Raw genomic sequence first — 16,752 nt, forward strand, 5'->3', positions numbered from 1 at the left:
GCAGCTAGCATTGTTTTAAAAGGAGAGAATATGGGAAAGATATTTGAAAAAGAGGGAATAGCCTGTGCCAAGGTATGTCCACATTCTGAACATTAGTTATCACCATACTTTAAATGATCCCTAAAGAATCCCACTTGATAGTCAGGTAACAGATCTAGTAAGAGTATTTGGCTTGCTGCCTCTAATTGCACTCCTCAAAACAAAACAAAGACAGGCTGTAAATGTTCACAGTTGATGAAACTATTTTTGTACAGATAAATTGAGCTATGAAAGTGTATACAGTTGAACACATGTAAAAGCTATACAACCCTCTGATCTATTCTTTCCTGAACAAATATTTTTCCCATTCAGTGAAATCTTACTAAACATCCCAGACAATATAGGGTGTGGCCTAAAACCTTGGTCTACATGATCCCATGCTTCTGGATAAAAACCTGAAAGAAAAGAAAAAAAAAAAAAAAAAAAAAAAAAAAAAACAGGCCATCATGAATAACAATAGAATTTAGAGGGACATGGACTGGAATCAGAAAAACCATTCCTGAATCCGAGCTTTATTGTTGTTAAAATTTGCTATGGGATACTGTGCAAATAGCCTCAGTCTTTCCTTTGACAAAAACTAGGGTAAATCCTTTTTACCTCCATGATTCCATTTTCATATTTTATCTACAAGGTCATAAAATTAAAATACAAATGTATTCATATTCCAACAATCATGCCGTCAAGTAGGCAAGGCACCCAAATGATTAAATGGATGTTTCACATCTTATTTATATGTTCTGGAGCCATCTGGGCTGAGAGGAGAATCTTATAAACAAATCGGGGGGGGGGGGTAGGCAAACCATACAGATTTAATACAACCTCAATTGCCTTTCCCAAACAGAATTTTCCTTCAAGGTTTTATTTTCAGCTAGATTTTGAGCTTTAGAATTTTTGTGTGAAGGGAATTCTGCCATTGCTCTAAAAGACTTTCCTTCTGTAATTAAGTGTCAGCCACCTGCTTTCTAAATCCAACTACAGAAAAAAATGGGGGTGAACTGCAAGCCTGTTCTATGTCTGCATATTGTGGCCATATGTTCCTTCTCCCCACTATTCAAAGCAATGCCTAAACTTTAAAAGAAACAGAAAAGACAGCCTATAAGAACGACAGCAGGGAGCATGTCTGCAACTCAGATAAACTGGTAAATGACCTTCAAGTTCCAAGTCTTTCTCCATCTTTCAAAGCACAGTGCAAGTTCACACAGCCATTCCCATGATTTTGGTGGCCCCCAGGGAGAGCCACCTGACATTAGAGAAGAAATAAGAAAAGGCTGACCATTGTCAATTTAACAGCCATATGCCTCAAACTAAATAATCATCTGCAAGCATATTTTTAAGGCTATATGCCTTTTCTTTTTTTTTCCCTCAACATTGTATCCCCTCCCTGGCAAAGAGCCTGGCACAGAGGAAATGCTCAGTAAATATTGGCTGAACAAACAGAGGAATGCCTACAGCCTGCTTTGTAGGGGAAGGGGAGGGTGGGGAAATTTCACTGCTAATGAGTACTCTGTGTCTTAATTATCTTAAATTAACTCAATCATAAGAATATTGAACAAACAAAAGAATATTTCTCTAACTTTTCTTTCACACCATGGCAGTGCTGCCTTCTTTCCACTACTACCCATCACAGCAAATTAATTCAGGTAAATAAACTGTAACCAAATTGCCAACTGATAGGGGCCATTAGCTTCTAATAGCTTAAAAAGCATCCCTTTCAGAGCAAGTCAGTAACACCTTGTCAATCACTTGCTATCAAGGTATCCTAATGGCGCTGTAGTCCTCTGAACAGTGTACTGCATTTCTGCCACCAGTGGGCAGATAAGCTGCTCTGTCACCCATTATCTTTGACAATCTTAAATAGATACAGTGCAGAATCTGTTTCCTTGTCAAGTCTTGGCATACTCAGGTTACAAAGACAAATGAAAGACAACATAAAAAACAGACTTAGTCACCTTGTTAGATTTAATAATCATGGGTTTTTTTAAACACTTGGTCAACTTTTTTTCCAACTAAAATGTATATTATTGCTCAGTGTGTTACTAAAATGTAGACCCAAGGGGAACCAGCATGGGAAAACATTCTCATCAGTGACAAAGCTACATTTTTCAAAGGAAAGTGAATTCCACATACAATAGAGAAGGAACATGAGCATTGCCGAAAGAGTACTCCAGACACAGGAGGCCTAGAGAGTATGCCAAAAAACTGGTGACAAATTGCCTGATATTTCCCTCTTCTTGGGATAAACACAAATACCATAAATACCAAAAGGTTTGGGGAAGAAAGCTGCCTAATCTTAGATTTTTCACTGTCTCCTGGAAAATACTCACATGCCACCTCAGACACACAATCTTCTTCACCTAAACTTTGGTTTGATCCTGAATTCTTCTCCACATTCTAAATTCACAACCTCTGTGGATACCTCCCTCATAATATCTCTTGGTACTCATCACCTCACTGATGGTTATTATTTTAATGGCCTCTCAACTGATGATCCTGTCCAGACTCTCTCCTCTCCAGTCCATTTTATACAATCCAGATGGTTTCTTCTTAAGAATAAAAATGACAATAACCAATCAAAAATGGCCACCATTTGGAGGATGCTATGTGCCAGGAGTTGAGTGCCTTATGTAAACTACCTTATTTAATCCTAACAACCACCTAATGAGACAGGCAATACCATAATCTCCATTTTTTTTTATTTTAGAGAAAGCTACAAGCTTATAGAGAACAATTAACTTGCCTATGTGATCAAGTTTGTTTTTGAACTTGAAAATTCTGTCAGACTTCCAGTTCCCTCCCTTTGCCAAACACATCACTGAATGTCACCAAATTTCCAACTGCCAAGCTCCATATCTATAATGCAACCCCACACTGCTAGTGCCCTGTACAAACCATCACCGGCTTAGTAGATTGCCCTTCCGTGCCACGTTCATTTCAGGTTCCCAAGTTACGCTCACAAGACTGCAGTAGCCAGAAGACTCCCTTCTTCCCTACCGTGGGTATCCAAACCCTGGCCCCCAGGTCACATCCTGTTTACTAACTGCTGGCACAAATATAGCCTGGCCTAGTCTCTCCCACCCTTCTCCCAACTTCTCCAGCACAAATCATCAGATCTGTAAGAGTTTGTTCTTTGCATGCAAACACTGGGTTTTAGCTTCCTTTGTTTGCCATATATTTACTAATAATGGTAAGCACAAAGAAGAGGTGTTCATACATATTTGCTGGAGTGAAGCAAAAATAAATAACCCCTTACGAATGTGAAAAAGGATGTTCAGAGTCTCCACTTTAAGGAGATTTCCAATGACATGCCATGGTTTATCTATCTCTAACTATGTTTTGTTCATTACCTGGCCAGTTTTGGCTACTCGTTCAATTTATCATTTTAGTAATAGTAATAACTACTTGTATTCTCATTTCTGCTGTATTTTAGGTTTTCAGAGTTTGTTTCCTTTAAAAAAATCAATCAACAGTTACAAGTGACAAGTCTCAGAGCTTCCAGTTGACTTGCCTCCCACTGACCATCAATCACATCTTTTAAAAACCATTTAGTGATTCTTCGCTTGAGGAAGGGAAAAAGAAACTCTTTCCCTTCTTTGTTTATACCCTAATCATCTTTCTTTTTTTTTTTTTTAAGATTTTATTTACTTATTTGACAGAGGGAGATCACAAGCAGGCAGAGAGGCAGGCAGAGAGAGAGGAGGAAGCAGGTTCTCTGCTGAGCAGAGAGCCCGATGCGGGGCTCGATCCCAGGACCCTGAGATCATGACCCGAGCCGAAGGCAGCGGCTTAACCCGCTGAGCCACCCAGGCGCCCCCCTAATCATCTTTCCATTTTGTACCTTTCCTGATCCTCAATAATTAATTTTTCATTGCCTTACCTTTCCCTTTTTTTAATCCTTAATGTCCTCTTGCCAATGTTATTTCATTTGTCTAAAGCTGAGTTAATCAAGATTCTGACCCTATCAACCCAACTGTGGTGCACAGCATTACAGTACCCCTTTTCTGATTCACTGTGCTATTGACAATTGTCACTGGCCTAATACATTGGCTCTAAGATCATCTGGCCCCCATCATTCTTCACTATAAATTAAGCAGCGGGAATGACAGATGATCCTTTCAGCAGCATGTTTGGCCACGGTGGAAGGAGGTAGAAGAGAGTAACCACAAAGAAAAGCATAGTTCCCCAGGAGGAAGCAGCATCAGTGCTGACAGGGAAAAGAGTAAGTAGGCTGGGGTCAAGAAGGTTACACTGGCAACTACCAGCAAAGTGTTCTATCATCTCTGCAGACCACAATGAAGTTCTACATACTCTGAGCCCAAGAGCTTTGTTTTCCACAATTTAGTAATGGAGACAAATGAAGATGTCTGCGCTTATAGTCCCTAGTGCATCATCCTATCTCTGGGAGAAGAAGCCGAACTGAAGATTTAAATATTGGCTTCAAGTTCCAGCTCCACCTTGGGCAAACCACGGAAATTCTGTTGCTTTGTTGCAAAGTGGAGGTGACAATGCTCATTCTGTTTTCTTCAAAGGGTGGAAAAGAGACAAAATGTGATAACAGACATGAAAACAGTTTGAAGAAAAAGTTTTAAATGCCATTCAATTTAAGACATATTAGTGTGATACTGGCATACGTTACACTCACACTTCAGAAATGTGAGCAATTTAAATCATACATAACATCCTTTTTCCCCCCTTAGATATTTCCACGGAGCTTCCTCTTTCAGTTTTTCCTGCTGAAAAAATGACCGAGGAATTGCCTGATGTTTGCAGAATCCCATCCTAATCCATCTTGGTCAACCATCCATCACACAGTTCTTTTCAATGACCCAATTTGACATTTCATTTCTGTTCTTTGTGGTTCACAAACCTCATCTGCTTGACAAGATCTCTAAGTACTAGCTGGCATTTAAGTAGAAAGTCATCACCAGGTAGACATTTCATGGAATAAACATAATATGTAACATTTCAAGATGAAACTTGATTCAGATACTTTTCTTATAATCACCCAGTAAATACAACATGGAAAAAACAGAACTGACCATACATCTTAATTAGGGAATGAGTTTTCATTCTTACAGAAATTAAACTCAGCTTCCCTATGTGCAGAAAAAAAATTTTTTTTTTCAATGAATAAAAATGCAGTTCCATACACAACTTTCCAGGCAAACATCTGCTAGATATAAAGAGTGAAGTATACCTTTATTTGAAAGAGTAGAAATTTTCTACAGCAGATAATCCTGTCTTCCTCTTTTGATTCTATGCTTGCCTTAAACCACTTCTATAATAACAAATTATGATATTGAAAAGTCTAGCAAGAAACACCAGAATATAATGGTAAGAAGCCTCCTACGAAAACAAGGACAAATCCACACTCCTTAATTGGCTCTGTTGCTGTAGCTACCTCAGACTTGGTGAGTCTTGGGAGTTTTGTGAATAAACAGAATATCAAGTCTGCTGCATAAGTGTTTGTCTCATTATTAAGACAAATATAACAGCTCTACCTTAGTCATAAGAGTAATCATACCACTCAAATCTCTTCTGTGTGTAAAAGCAACAGTGCTGTTATACTGGGAAATCGCACCCCAGTTTTGAGTTTCTTTCAATAGATGCTACAGAAGGCTTCTGCCGGCAAGTGAACAGAAATCAATGACTTTACACACGCTTGGCTTCAACAATTCTCCTTGGAATCCAACAGTGTGATCAAGGAAATACACAAAAAGAAAGGAAGACATGCAAATTCTGACCACACATTTGGCTTCCTACAGAAGCAGTCCTGAATGAACTCTATGATTGGTATTGTGAACCACTCCTGGCTCCCCCTTAAGTTTCTACCTAAAACTTCCAAAGAAAGAATGCAGCCGCTTTAAAGCATCCTCTCTCCTCTCCTGCACATCAGCTCTGCACTGAAATTAGGTGCCAAGATCCTAGCAGGTCCTCGAGCTCAGCTGGGGAAGGCACAGATGAAGTTCTCATCTTTGAGAACTCCAAAGTCTTGAGAGTCCTAGATTTTGTTCACCCCGGCTGCCTTCTGCCGGCTCACCAGCCAGGGCTTCCATGTTTGTTACCTCAAAGGTCGGGTTCTGTCAGTGACCAGGACCCATGTGCGATATCTGGGCACCTCCAGGCGACACCTACCAACCATTCTGCAGTCTCGGGCAGAGCCTGACCTCCTCCGTGTCTAGACCACAGGCCCTCTCTCCAGTTAAGCGACCTTTCCAAGCAGCATCCTCCCGCCGCGTCCTGGGGGACTGATCAGGGTCTAAGCAAGGAGGTTCCGTGACATCTCTGCGCTAAACGCTCAACTGTTGGTTTTCTGCAAAGTAGCAGAACACGTTTCGGTGGCCACCGCAGCCCCCATTCGCTCCTCGGCTGCCGGACACTGACTGGCATCGGGGGCATGACCATGGATGCTCTGAAAGGAGCAAATCCGAGTCTTCAGGAACTTCACCACAGCCGTGAGACGGGGAGGGGAGGGAGAGAAGAAAGGAAAGCCCACACAAAAGCAGCCAGCCCAGCAAGCCCCGCCAGCACAAAGGCCCGCGCGCTGGTGCGGAGCCGGGAGGCTGGGCTGGAGCGAGGAGCGCGGCGAGTCCTTCGAGGCCTGCGCGCCGCGCCGGGCGCGCCCCGAGCTACCCCCGCGCACCCCGCGCCGGGGCACAGCGTTTGGGTGGGGGCTCGGGGCGCACGCCTGGCGCTCCCCGGACTGCCGCGCTCCCCGGACCGCAGCGCTCCCGGGGCGACCCCGCGCCGCCCGGGGCTCCGGCTCCGTCTCTGCCCCGAGCAGCTTCTGCAGGCGCGGCCGCCCGAGCGCCGGGAGTCGGGCCCGTGCTCACCTGTGCGCCTTCAGCGGAGCAGCGCGCGGAGGAGAGCGGTGGCGCCCGCGCTGGGCATCCCCGGCGCGGCCCCTGCGGCGGCAGCGGCGGCAGCGGCGGCGGCGGCGGCGGCTCCCTCAGCCGTCTGGGACGCCAGGGGGAGGACGCTCCGCTTTGTTGCTTATTCATGAGGCCACGACGAGAGCTGGGGATTGGGCGGCGGGAAAATGTGCCCGCCCCGCCTCCGCTGGCACTGACACCCGATGCCGTTGCCTCACGCCCCTCTGCGCCCACTTCCCCGCCTCCGCTCCCGCGCCGCGGCCGAGTCGGGGTGGGCCGGGGATGGGAGGGACTTGTCCCGCTGTGGTCCCGGCTCCTGGGACCCCGCTGGAGACCCCCCTGCCCTGATGTCCCTCTTGGAAGCCTGGGATTCTGCGGCGGCACTCCCTCAGTGCGTTCGGCCGGAGCACCGTTTTCGCTGGAAGAGCCCGAATTTCTCTGGTCCTCGATTAAGGCGAAGGATGCACGTCGGAAGCTGCAGGATATTATGAAAACTGTTCGGTGTAGGCGTGCCCCTAACTAGGATCGCGTAAAGAAGCCCCAAACAAAGTATTGCCTTCTCAGAGAAGTTAAAAGTGCTAACTAGTAAGTATGGTTTATCGTGCCCTTACTCCTTCCAGGAACATGCTAGGTGCTGCCTTCAGCGCCAGCTCAATCTACTCGATAACCCTGAAAGAAATAATGGTAATCCCCCATTTAACAGGGAACGAAGTTGAGGCTGAAGGCTGTGTGAGTTGCCCCCCATCCTTGATTTTGTCAATGATTCAGTTTACTTTTTCCGTTAACTCTCATTGCGGGTAAAAAGGTCAGGAATCCAAAGGCCCTTTATAGACCAACCCCCATAGAACCCGCATTTGCAAAGCACTTTTCACATACATTATAACTTTTCACATACATTATCTCCTGTACTTATTAATTCCCTTCTTTACAATAGCTGTCTTGGTCCTGTTTTGTAGTAATTTGTACACCCTCAGGACCCAGCGAGGTCTTGTTTACCTTTGAACCCACACACCTAGAACAATCTCAGAGATGCACTGTTATCTTACCCATTGCACCTCTCTTTAGAAGAGATTATCTTTGTCAACAAATAGTTGTTGAATGGAATGTGATTGAATTGACTTGAATATATAAGATCTGTTTTTATGTATATTCAATGTAATACAATATAATACATTATACTGTGACCTGCCCTTCTACCTGAATTCAATACCCACCAGGTGGATAAGCCATGCTCTCAGCCTGACCAAGTTGTGTTTCAACATTTTATTTTTATTTCAGGTGTTTGAAATTTACACCACATCTCACACAAACAATCTTAGTACGGTAATATTCCCAGCTAGACAGACCACAAAACTGGGTCTACTTGACCCAAATGCACGTAAATACTAGCACTAATAAATAACAACCTGACCAATCAGGTTGAATCAGAGGACCAAACAGAATAGGAGAAGTTATTTACAGCTACCCAGGCATCTAAGGCCTGTCTTATATCATGTTTGAAATGTCCAAAGTTTCTTTGAAATCTACCTGCCTCCCACCTTGCATCCCTTTCTAACATACTAGTGTTGTCCTTTTGAAACCCACAATACTGAGTCCCAAAGACATAGCTCTGCTCCCCAGATTTGCCTTACACTCAGTTTTCCATTCTCAAAAATTACCCTTCTCCCATAGTAGAATTCTTATTTTCCTTTTCCTCCATACAGTCATTCAGCTATATAGTGAAAGTGATCTTATTGGAACTCGTTTATACTCATCCTTTATCCTTCCCCAAATGGTTTGTATTGCTGTAAACAACTCTGATTCATGCAGTTTATCTCAACAGCTGCTATTGGTACATGGCAGTGGTAATAAGACCCACTCTCCCACCCCAACACACACACAAATTTAAATCAGGGAAAGCTGTATCTAAAAGTCAGATCAATAAATCCACTCACAGTGAATATTAGCCTTTTATGGGTGAAGCAAGAAATTGTATGTGTGTGTTAAGAAAATCTGGGAACACCCAAAACTCCAATCAAAGTAATAAGAAAGGAAGCGCAGGAATGGAAGTTTTGGTATTCCCAGATTTAGTAAACAAAAATAGAGAATGTCCTCCCAGTATTTGGGACATGTTTATGCTAAAACTATTATTAATCTGAAATTCAGGTTTCGCTGAGCATCCGATATTTTACCTGATAAACTTCGCAGTATTCGATGATTACTTCATCCTGGTTGGTAAAAGCCTTTGTGTCGGAAAGGAATTGGTCACATGTAACAAACAACCGCATAACCAACCCCAAGAGCCAGGAGTGGACAATGTCCATTCAAATACCATCTGGAAAGGAGAATCTTGGCAATGCAGCCTTGAGCATTATGGTGTCCTTGATAAGGCTATCATTAAACTGGGTAGAGGTGTTTCACAGTGTACCAACTAATTCTCTATACTCGGATTCCCATGTACCAAGTAACTACCTGACAGCTTGATTTCCCATGTGTAATGCCACTACGACACAGCTGGAATAAATATATGTGAGCTGGATTATGTATGTCTGTTTGTAACAAATCTGCTTTCAATGCCCACAAAAATTGGGTTTCTGGTCTTGCAAAAGCAAGAAGGAGACCCTGAGTGGAGCTGATGTCACCAAGGTAAGTACCACTTAAAGACTCACATAAAGGCACTTGAAAACCAGCTGGCAGGACTTCTCCAGACTTCACCACTGTTTCCTGAGGATGTTTTTAGTTTTATTTGTTTTGTTTTATTTTCATTTGAAATAACATGAGCAACAAGCACTTGAGGCAACAGAACAAAATGAAATGAAAGAAGCTTGTGAGGAAAAAAATCTTCCTGGAAGGCTGAATTTACCTGGAAATCTCCTCACAACTGTTGCTGTCTTTCCCTGTGGTTTTCCCTCCCTTTATTTCTGAATTCTGTAAAACGCCTTCCTTGGATGTGTTGTTCTTATAGATTCCCAAGACACCCAGCAAAGAGGTCTGGCCATGGAAGGAGAACAGGAGCTGCTGTATAGAGTAGAAGTCATTTGCCAATTACATATTTAAGTCTTCACTACAAAAGGTAGTCTTTTGGGGCACCTGGGCGGCTCAGTCGTTAGGCGGCTGCCTTTGGCTCAGGTCATGATCCCAGGGTCCTGGGATGGAGTCCCACATTGGGCTCCCTGCTCAGCCGGAAGCCTGCTTCTCCCTCTCCCACTCCCCCTGCTTGTGTTCCCTCTCTCTCTCTGTCTCTCTGCCAAATAAATAAATAAAATTTAAAAAACAAACAAACAAAAAAAAAAAAGGTAGTCTTTCCTTTCTGACCTTCCTACAAGTTTATGAACACAAGCTTCTCAACATCTCCCAATGTTTCCTACCCAGCTACTCTCTGACCCTAGCTGTGTTGGAGACTTCCCAGCCGCTTTTAATTTTTTAAGTTGAAATTCCCAGGAACAGATTTCGGTGTGAAATAGTCTTGCTAAGAATACTCCACTCACTCTGGGTATTCAATAAATATTTGATGGTTGTGGTGATGATGATGTAAATAATGGTAACATCGGTAGAATCTGTTTTATTAACTCTGATAGCTGTTTTCATTGCAACCAAAATCCTCAGAATACTTGACATGACCTACTTTGCTGCTAATGAGCTTAGATTTTTACCTCACACTAAATTATGTCTTTAGTATGCCCTTTATTGGAAAAATGGGGAAGTAGAATAAATCCGATAAGAAAATCATTTTCCTTAAAGAAAGCTTTGGAACAGCAAGTTTATATACACTGTAGTTGCTTTTAACTGTTAACAGCCCTCTATATTTATCTATCTTTAACTCTTATTATCGAACACCCAAATGAATCTTCCTGCTTCTCTACTCTCCCCAAGAAGCCTTATCATTGTAGAAGCAGAATAGTATATGCTTTACATTCCCTACTTTTGAAAATCTGTTATTTTCAAAAATAATAATAAATAAAATAAAATCTGTTATTTTCCATATTCTCTTATTAAGTGTTAGATTTTTTTTCGGGCCCTGAACTTTCTGATTCCATTCTAACAAATGGAATTTTCTCTGTTGCCTTGAAAAAGCACGATAAGAGAGGAAAGGACTACCAACACGATACAAAAACAAAATTTCTAACAGTACAGACCATTTAAACAGAAACTTTTTAGATAAAGTCAAGGATGAAAACATTTACAAGAAAGCAATCTCATCCCTTTTTTTCCTAGCCATAAATAATGTCCTTGTGAGACTATAAAAATTCTTTTTTAAAAAAAGATTTTATTTATTTGACACACACAGAGAGAGAGAGAGAGAGCGCACAAGCTGGAGGGGGGGGGGCGCTATAAAGGAAGAGGGGGAAGCAGGCTCTCCGCTAAGCAGGGAGCCGGATGTGGGGCTTGATCCCAGGACCCTGGGATCATGACCTGAACCAAAGGCAGACACTTAATTGACTGAGCCACCCAGGTGCCCTGTAGAAATTCTTTTTAAGAGATGTGAACATCAAAGGTCTAATGTACCCTTTAATCTTAAATGAATTGGCCATTGTGAATAACTACATTCAAAATGACATTTATAACTCTAGAAAACCTATGAATTACTTCTCACGCTGTCAGACAAGAGTCATCTCCATCCTTGTCTCTTTTTTTGTATGCCTAATGATAAATAAATCAGTGATTTTAATAGATTCCTTATCTTAAATAATGAGCATGAGATAATTATTCCTGACTGAATGGTATACATTATCTACAGCCTATGTTACAAAGGAAGCTCGTTTACTCTTCTCAGCCTCTACTAAGGATAGAATTAAAGAGAATGGCTTTACCAAGCAGGACAAAGCTCAGGCCAGAAGAAGCACTCTTACCAGAGAAAGTTCTTAGAGACTAGAAAAGATTAGTAAAAGAGGTTATAAACAAAAAACAAAAAAAAAAAAGAGGTTATATAGTCTCTTTGGTTCTAGGTTTCTAAAAAAAGATTCATTTCATTCTGGCTGGGGTTCCTGATGAAACGTTGTTAGCTCCCCCAACAAGGAAATTATGGGAATAGTTGTAAATGTGGGGAAGCTACCGCATGTATGTACTGCGGCTAACTGCATTATTGTTAATTATCTGCCTTCCAACAAATTTTGTTTATTTTACTTTCTAAATATCCGATGCAGGTATTAGCATCATCCTCAAAATACACAAGAGTATATTCAATCTATAGCACATGGTGGCAAACCAGAGAACAGGATACTCTCAATGGAATGTCAGCCCCATCACACTGAAGATGTCCTGGAGGCTCTTAACCAGAATAAAAGCAATAATCTGAACAATGGTTTAATAAGATTGAAAGGGGGCCTGGACATCATTGCCAAAAAAAAAAAATTAAAAAAGACTTTCCTTCACTGTAGCACTCAACCTCCTGCTAAAATCCCAGCCTCTATACATTTTGGCTGATTCTTCCGGCCAAACTGTCTTAGATGACAGCAGAATTACATGTGTGGGGCACCTGGGTGGTTCAGTGGGTTAAAGCCTCTGCCTTCGGTGCAGGTCATGATCTCAGGGTCCTGGGATGATTGAGCCCCGCATCGGGCTCTCTGCTCGGCAGGGAGCCTGCTTCCTCCTCTCTCTCTCTGCCTGCCTCTCTGCCTACTTGTGATCTCTCTCTGTCAAATAAATAAATAAAATCTTTAAAAAAAAAAAAAGAATTACGTGTGTGTTTCATAGTCATGAAGCAACAAGCAGTGAATCATTGAATGTGGGCTCTGCAATTATTTTGGTGTTGGCTTTAGCCCCATGGTCAGTCAATAAACAAGTGTTTTTGTTTTATGGAAAGTGTCTGGTGTATGTGGAGATACACAGGTGAACTCCACTCTCTTCGCACACCTTGAATTTAGTTGAGAGGCAAAGGCTATACACACATATGTATTACCAATAATACATAATATAAAATTTCCTCATAGGCTTCTTCCAGGACCTAAATGTAGTACACATTTTTTAATCCTCTTTTTTCACTACATTACTACAGAAAGGAACTATCTGATAAAGCCTACGTGGAAAATCTGCGTCTTAATATAGTTAGTACATGTGTTATGTAACCATCTTCCTTCCCCAAAAACTATAAGCTCTCTGAATTGAGACAGTGTGTTTTATATAGTCTCACATCTCCCACAACAACTATGTCTGTGCCTTGACATAGCAGATGTTCAAGAAAGTATTTGTTGACTATTTAATTATGGCCATAAGCTTATTACCAAAATAAACATAGGGATGCTCACCATTTCACAACTATGAGGCACAAACTGAATACTACTAACATAGGAAGGAAGTTTGATGAGCTTCAGAATTTGTATATTAATCTCATACAAATTGGGAAGATATAGTCCAATGTAAGTGGCTTTGAGACTCTGGGTTTAATTATTTTTCACATCCTATGAGAAGGGGTTAACCCACCTACATAAATGTCCTGTCTGAAGCCAGAGAACTGAGCCAACTGATATCTCAAGCCCCCTTCTTTTTTTTTTTTTAAGATTTTATTTATTTATTTGACAGACAGAGATCACAAGTAGGCAGAGGGGCAGGCAGAGAGAGAGCAGGAAGAGCTGAGCAGGAAGCCAATGCGGCGGGGCGGGGGGGAGGGGGGGTGCTTGATCCCAGGACCCTGGGATCATGACCTGAGCCCAAACGCAGAGGCTTTAACCCACTGAGCCACCCAGGCGCCCCCTCGAGCCCCCTTCTAACCACAAGTCTGCAATCCTTGTCATTGGTGAAGTTCACATTTATTTAAAAAGGAGTTGCTTGTGAACAAGAAATACCCTGCATGTGAGATTTTTAAAAAAGAAGAAAAAAACTGCTTTGAGCTGAATCCAGGACTCCTATTCCATCAAGGCTCAGATCCTTTGAAATAACCAGAGCGATGTGTTTTGTTTTATTTATTCTTTGTCAAGACCTACAATAGAAATTGGACATAAAAGACCCATTTTGCAGAATCAGTTCAAAGCAATTCCTTCGTAACTTGTTTACAAAAATAGCCAATGGCAAAAAAATTTCCTTCAGAATCAGAATGATTGAAAATATGCCTCACACAGAGAAAATGATTTACTTTTGGACTGGTCCAAAGTGTGAGGCATCATCACAAAAAAAGAAATGACTTTGTCTCCAAAAAGTTCCCAGTGAAGATAGATGGGATGATCACGTCATGTTCTTTCTTTTCTCTTTTTGCTCTGAGTAGTTTTCTATAAGTGGCTTTCAGACACAGTGACATGTTTTTTTTGTTTTGTTTTTTTTATTTATTTATTTGACAGACAGAGATCACAAGTAGGCAGAGAGGCAGGCAGAGAGAGAGAGGAGGAAGCAGGCTCCCCGCCCAGCAGAGAGCCCGATGCGGGGCTTGTTCCCAGGACCCTGGGATCATGACCTGAGGCGAAGGCAGAGGCTTTAACCCACTGAGCCACCCAGGTGCCCCCACAGTGACATGTTTTGTTTTCTTTCCATTTCTCTCTTTGTAAAAGCCATTTTAAGGCACTTACCATGGCCAGCTGATGTTCATTTTATAACACTGTTCTCAGCAGACTTCTGGACGAGCACTTTTCATTCAGATCAGATTCTGCTTGGTTCATCAAAAACACAAAACTTGTTTTCCCCTGTCAGCCTCCAATCCTCCCGTAAGTTCTATTTCTCTGGTTTTCTTTCCTCATACTTCTTGCTTCCCAGACTCCATACTGCCGCTTTTGAAAGTTAACGTCTTCTCCATCGTGTACATTGTTCCGTTTCAAAGACGCAAGCCTGAGCACTTTAGCAGAATCCTTTTGGATTTCAGAGTCTTGAATTGCAGTGTGTTGCCCTGTTTGAGGCAGCTTGAGGACTATAACCCAGTCCCACATGGTGCAATGCATTATTCATGCATGAGCACTTTTACGGGTCCATTCTTTCGCCCAAGGCACGAATATAAGCAATTAGCTTCACCTCTTCCCCCAGACCCCCATCTGGAAGGAGAAAATGTGGCAGACATGAAGGGCATCATAAGCAGATGGTAAAGACATGGAAGATGTAAAAATATTAGAAGCTAGAAACATTCTTCCCATCACAGAGAAAGAAACAAAGGCAAACATGGTTACCTGTGCCCTCTTCCTCTTTCTCCACTTCCTCCAGGCCCTAAGGTGGACTTTTGACTGGAGAAATGAGGGACAAAGCACTTGGGTTAAGGGATAGAGAGGAGACTCGGATTCCTTCTTTCCCTCTTCCACCCTTCCTCAGAACAGCTTTGAAGGTAGAAGCTTTAAGGACAGGGGTGATATGTCTGAGAGGAGCCCTTCCTTGGAAAACTCAGTGGGTTTGGGCCAGGGGGGAGCTTTACTTCACACACACTTGTTGTTACGATAATGAAGCCTTCCCATATGAGCTGGTGTAATCCATTACCACAAGATGTTACTCCAGGTCCTCCCAACGCCCTCTTCTTCCCAGCCTCAACTCCCTCACCAACTCCCCGTCATCCCATGGAAAGGAGATCCCCACTACTGTCTGACATAGTTGGCGGTCTCTTGTGATTGGCTAGTGTAGTGCTCATGCCATTCTCAGTATGATTTTTTAAGATTTTATTTTTAAGTGATCTCTACACCCAATGTGGTCTCCACCACACAACCCTGAGACCAAAAGTCCAATGTGCCAGCTACTGAGCTGCCAGTTACCCCCATTCTAAGTATTTTTAATAGCATCTTTGGTTGAAGCTGAACAGTGACATATTTAGGGAGGGAGTCTGAGATAGACCTTCTCCCCAGAAAAGCTCATTTCAGATCCAAGAGTCCACAGGTGGTACTTTTTCACAAAGCGGCTCTCCCTAATAGGAGACTCTATGCCTTTGAGCCTGTGCCTTGCAGAAGGAAAGAGAACTTGCTGCATCGGTGGCCCAGAGGTTCTTGGCCCTTCTAGGATAAGAGAGCAAACAACTGTCCTAGAATCTAAGAGCTTAGGAGTGTGCCTTTAGCTTTACAACAAGACAGTGATAGTTTTGATATCCTAGGCTTGTTGGGAGGATTAGATGAGATAATATGGAAAATACTTAGCACAGGCCCCTTAATACCCACTGTACGGTCAATAAATACTATTATATGGGGGGCCTGGGTGGCTCAGTGGGTTAAAGCCTCTGCCTTCGGCTCAGGTCACGATCCCAGGGTCCTGGAATCGAGCCCCACATCAGGCTCTCTGCTCAGCAGGGAGCCTGCTTCCCTTCCTCTCTCTCTGTCTGCCTCTCTGCCTACTTGTGATCTCTGTCAAATAAATAAATAAAATCTTTAAAAAATAAATAAATAAATAAATAAATACTATTATATGAAACACAGTGCAGACTCAGTTGATGAGGTATTGATTCTTAGGTATAAAAGCAGATATTTCCTGAGCTGATGGCCAATGAATTTTTCCCCCCTTGAGGAACTTTCTTAGAGGAGAAGCAAACCTATTGATACCCCCTATTTAAATTTCAAGTTTATGATGGAAAAAATAATTTTCCGGGGCTAGTTTTTAGAATAGTAGTTTTGGCATAATTCTGTAGAATTTTCTTAGAATCTCACCAAAGTTCAAACTGTAATAGTGTCTGGCCTATTACAGTCATTCAATATATTTATCTTATTTAGTGATCTTGAATATAGAGGTGTATCTCTGCCCCAATTTCCTTATTCATCAAACGAGACTCTGGAACTGTAAGAGATTGCAAAGCCCACACGGGAACCCATGTCCCTGGATCTGTAGTCCAGGGTTCTTCCCTCTTGCACAGGGCTGTCTTCAGTGGCATTATCCTATTTCAAAGGATATTTAATGGTTTCATCAAAGATTTGGCTTTACAGCTAAGCAGCATAATCTACATTGATGCCTCTGTGCCTGGGCTTATGTTCTTTTATCTGCC

At 42.3% G+C, this 16,752-nt stretch overlaps 1 protein-coding gene across 2 annotated transcripts in view; it reads right to left on the bottom strand.

The window, feature by feature from the left end:
• ARMH4 (armadillo like helical domain containing 4) overlaps positions 1-7,004 on the bottom strand; it is a 115,975-nt gene extending 108,971 nt beyond the window's left edge. The window contains exon 1 of one of the 2 annotated variants that reach the window (XM_047738088.1): positions 6,870-7,004. The gene's annotated coding sequence lies outside the window, so the exon portion shown is untranslated. Of the gene's footprint in view, positions 1-2,520; positions 2,541-6,869 lie in introns of those variants that run through there. The other variant, XM_047738089.1, reaches the window with a different exon arrangement.
• Positions 7,005-16,752: the final 9,748 nt, after the last annotated feature.

Source organism: Lutra lutra, chromosome 7 (genome assembly GCF_902655055.1).
Source record: "Lutra lutra chromosome 7, mLutLut1.2, whole genome shotgun sequence".
In the NCBI taxonomy this organism is placed as follows: Eukaryota; Metazoa; Chordata; class Mammalia; order Carnivora; family Mustelidae; genus Lutra; species Lutra lutra.